Source organism: Cricetulus griseus, chromosome 4, assembly GCF_003668045.3.
Source record: "Cricetulus griseus strain 17A/GY chromosome 4, alternate assembly CriGri-PICRH-1.0, whole genome shotgun sequence".
In the NCBI taxonomy this organism is placed as follows: domain Eukaryota; kingdom Metazoa; phylum Chordata; class Mammalia; order Rodentia; family Cricetidae; genus Cricetulus; species Cricetulus griseus.
In genome coordinates, this window is record NC_048597.1 from 11,721,247 (window position 1) to 11,726,268 (window position 5,022).

The window sequence follows — 5,022 nt, forward strand, 5'->3', positions numbered from 1 at the left end:
AGGTAAGCCTTTGCTCAAAGGACACAGGCAGTGACTGTCATCAGGTTTCAAAGCAAGGTCCAGACGTCCCCAGGTCTTTACCACAGTTTTCTGCTAAATTTGGCCAGTAACTATCAGCTAAATACAGAAGTTTCCCCCATAAAGGATGGTCTCCAGGGCTTACAGCAGACACCCAAAGCCCACATGACAACAAACCATATAATAATATGTTTGTTTCTATATTTGCATACCCGTGATGAGGCTTAATTTATGAAGTAGATACAATGACTAGCAACAGTAAGTAGTAAAATAGAAAAATTATAACTACATATTGTGACAAACCATGTAGATGTTCTCTCTATGTGTCTCAGTCTCTGTTTCCACACTTGCCCTGTGTGTTTGTGTGTGTGTGTGTGTGTGTGTGTGTGTGGTGTGGTGTGTGGTATGTGCACACACCTTTCCTTCTGTGATGAGGTAAGATGACACAGCACAGATATGTTGACCTGAAGAGATCAAGTGAGGCAGATGATCGAACTCTTCCCCGAGCTGTGGCTGTAACTTTTGCAGCTTGCAATATGAACAGAAAACCGGTGTGAGTTTCCTTTTTCCTCTTTACAGCCTCATGGGAAGATCAGTGCTTACTGTGTATCTTAGCAACTTCAACATACATTTTCTCTCTTTCCTTGCCAAGAACTCTAACCGTCTCAATTAAAGGAAGCACTTTGAGTGTTCTCTGTGGCTTGACTAGAACACCTGCATAAGTGTCCCTGGGCTTCAGAGCTATTACTGCCCCAGAGAAGGCTGTCAGCACACAAGCACTGCCATGCCTCCACAGTCCATCCCATCATTTGGGTGGCTATGGAGTGGCTAAGGGCAGGTGGTGGATACAGAGCAGAGATGCTGGGGATGGTCATAACGGGGTGGGTGGTACAGTATTCTACCACACTACCCAGAGCAGCATACAGTTAAAAACCTGTGAGTTTTTAACTAGAATTTTATACTTGCTATCCTCAGACCATAGTGTGCAGATCTTAAACATTCCTCAAAAGGCCCATGTGTTAAAAAGATGGCACACTCAATGAGATTGTGGGACAGACTCAGTAAACTTCCTAGGGGAGACCTTACCCTCACTGAGGAGTGAAAGTGAGGTGGGTGTAGGTTTTAGAAGCCAAAGATCTCAGGGCTTGGCATGAGATCCTAGGCCATGCTTGGCAGGCCACATAGTTGTATATTAACCTTTACATAGCAGCTCCTGAGAACCTCAGCTCAAGAAAAGAAACAACTTGACCCAGTCTACCACCCACAGGCTCAGTCACCTAGGCAACCCTTCCTGGACCTCTTACTCATAAACTCTTTTCCCTGCCAAACATCCTCTCTTTGTGTTTTCCTAATATCCTGCCTATACTAACACCTGGCACACAAACAACCCATTCTACCCCCTCCCTTATCCTGCTCTGCCGACTGTATAAGCTAGCCTGAGAAAAATAAAATTTGCCACTTGATCAGAATCCTATCTTGTGGTCGTTCTTTCTGCGTCTCTTGTCCCCATTCCCTATCCCTGACTCTCTTGCCCCAGGTTGACGTCCTTCAGGTCAGGACATGTGGGGGAAAATTGGGGGAGAGGAGTGAGGGGGAACTGGGATTGGAATGTAAAAAAAAATAATAAAAGAAAACAAGGGTAGCACACAGAGTGGTGCCATTAGGGGATGGGGAAACCTCCAAGGGATTCGGTCCAGTGGCAGGTCCTTCGGTGACTAGAGACAGGCCTCAAAAAGGTGTTCTTCCTCTTCCTCTCTTCCACCCTGGCCATGCTGTGCTGTGCTCCATTGAACTCTTCCATAATGAAGTATTACCTCCCCACAGGCCCCAAGCAATGGGCCAGATGGTCATGAACTGGCTGCACACCAAAATAAACTGATTCCATGCCTAAGTTCATTTTCTCAGGCTTTTTGTTACAGCTGGTGATGTAGCTAAGAGAGGACCATCACCCCTAAGGATGGGTCAGGTGCAAAAATCCTCACTGTCAATCTAACAATGATGATATAGAGCCACACATGAGGTAAAGCAGACGAATGCCCTTCCTAAGGGATGTCCAAAAATCAGTCAGGGGATGTGGGAGCAGCATAACTGCCTCGGTACAGAATCAAGTTCAAAGAAAACAACAGTGGAGAAACCGATGTGTAAGCAAAAATGGCTGCACTTTACAATAAAGCAAAGCTGTTCATTCACACCCAATGGAGATGGCAGAGAGAAGCAGAGATTCTGAATGTCACAGAGGGATTCTGAATGTCACAGAGGGAGACGTCTGGGTCATGTCAGACTGATGCTGGAGCAGTGGGCAAGCCACACATGGAGTATTTAAAAAAAAAAAAAAAAAACAAGTGTCACTGTAGAGTCCAGGCTGCCCTCCAATTTGCAAGTCTATTGCCTTGACTTCCCAATTACTGGGATTACAGATGTGTGCCACCATGCCCAGCAGTCTCTTGTGGTTCTTGAACAAATCCACCTGGAAGAGTTAAGAGCAAAATCTGTGCACCAATTGTTGGTTAGATGACAAGGATGAATTTATAATTTTTTGGTATGACAATTTTAATTTGTTGAAATTAGACCTTGGGACTGGAGAGATGGTTCACTGTTTGAGAGTGCTTAGGTCTTGAAGATAAGCCAGGTTCAGTTCTCAGCACCTGCACAGGAGCTTACAACATGCTCCAGGTCTAGAGAATCTGACACTCTCTCCTCTTCTCACCTTCCCAAGCACGAGGCTTGCCCACAGTGTTGGTACAAACACACATAGGCAAAATACTCACACACAAAAAAAGTTAAATAATCTCTAGTTAGACCTTTTAAAAAAAAAACCTACTGGCTACATGTGATGCCACAAAACAGTAATTGAGCTAGGCATATCGTAAATTCAAGGCCAGCCTAACCTACTTAGTGAGACCCTATCTCAAATGAACTAATGCTTTAAATGAATTAAGTTTATAATTATATGTGAGTAAATATATTTTAAACAAATTTATAACCTATCAAAATTATTACAAGTAAATGCAACGTCTGGGATTGGTGCCAAAGCATTTTTAAGAGGACAGAGCAGGTACAGGTCAAATTAAAGAGGCTGCGATCTGAAAGTGATAAAATGGCTGGAACAGAATTTGAAGACATGTGGAGTTCATTACACTGTCAAATGTTATGAATGCTTAGAAAATGTCACTGATAAGTTTGCTGCAAATCATTATTAATGTTTCATATTGGTTCATGCAATAATTTGGAATATGAATACTAATTGTAATATTAACAATTGTTAAAGTTAAAATATGAGCACACCATGCCCAAGAATTTCTATTTATTGTTTCAATGAATTATGCCCTGTAGTTTCTTGTAACCTTTCCAGCAAGTAGCTAGAAGGTCTTAACTGCTTCCCCGATCCCTTTGTATGGAAGGTCTGATCAGTCATTTCCCTTGAGCGCCTATAGCCAGAAAAGGGTGTTTGTAGCAGACACAGGGAATCAAAATGACACAGTTATCTGTTGGTATTTTGTCTCTGATTGAAAGCCAAAGTGACTCCTCAAGCTTGCTTACTGCTATTCTGAGCCTTGAGTAGAAGGTCTCCTAAGCCGCAGGGACCACTCACTACCAATCTAAGGACTTGATAATCCAGACCATCACAAGAGTGTTTCCATCATCCACACAGAGTGTGAGTTGCTTCTTCATTTATGATATCTGGGAAGATGATTCTAAGAGCTCTCACTGATAAATAGGGATGTAGGAATGAAAATAAGGGCCAAGGATAAAGAACAATGGCAGAATATTTGCCAAACATGTGCTAAGGCCATGCTTTCAATCCTCGGTGGTGCAAAACTTAAGATCATATGAAATAAGGAAAATTATGTTCTCTTTTCCAGAGTAACAAATATACTGTCATAAAATTCCATTTTAGAAATCTCCCTCCACCTCCTTGTATTAATGGTTGAACTTGGAGTCTCTTGCACTCTAGGAAAACACTCTACCTCTGAGCTGTTTCCCCAGCTCTATTTTATTTTGGGGGTCAAAATGAAGGCCCAATGAGTTACCCAGACTGACCTTCAACTTACCCTCTAACTCAGTCAGTATTGATTGCAGGCCTGAGCCAACAGCTTATTGAAAATGATTTGACAGAAATGACAATACTGTTTGGACTTCTTACCACATGCCTCCTTGGGCTGAAAAGTTGACTCATGACCTCTGTATAGCACAGCGTCCTTGTCAGTGTTCTCTTACTGGGAAGGGACACCATGACCATGGCAATTCTTATAAAAAGAAAGCATTAGATTGGGGCTTGCTTACAGTTTCAGAGGTTTAGTCCATTATCAGCTTGGCAGGATGCATGGCAGCATGCAGGCCAACATGGTTCTGGAGAGGTAGGTGAGGGTACTATATCTGAATCCACAGGCAGCTGGAAGAGGGAGATACCAGACCTGGCTGAGCTTTTAGTGTCACACTTCCCCCAACATGTACTCCAAGGCCTTACCTCCTAATCCCTCTCAAGTAGTGCTACTCCCTAATGGCAAAGCATTCAAATCCGTAAACCTATGGGGGGGCATTCCTATTTAAATTACCACACCCAGTAAATTCATATGCTAGATTTGTTTCTAGAGCTAGCCAGGAGGACAATGCACTTATTGCATTTCTTTCCTCCAGACGCTTCCAGAAAAAGAATTCCATAGGCAAGTGAAAGGAAAGCTTCAAGTTGGGTTGGTTTATTTAGCCAGCTGCTAAGTATTCTTTTTAATGATGCTTGCCCTTTACCTCTGCTGGCTTTGGTTCTTAGTATTCAAAACACTCCAGTGCCTACATCCCTCTGCCTTTCCATAAGTATTCAAAGGTGTCTGGGGGATTTCACTAAACCCTGTGATTTAAAATTGGAAAGGTCAGGAAGTGTACCACTATGTGCTTAGACGGTGACCCTGTGTGATGCAAACGTAAAATATTGATTATGTAAATTGACAAGTGCGTATTGTCTGTGATGACCTTGCAGACTATTGAACTGAACTCAACTCAAAGTTG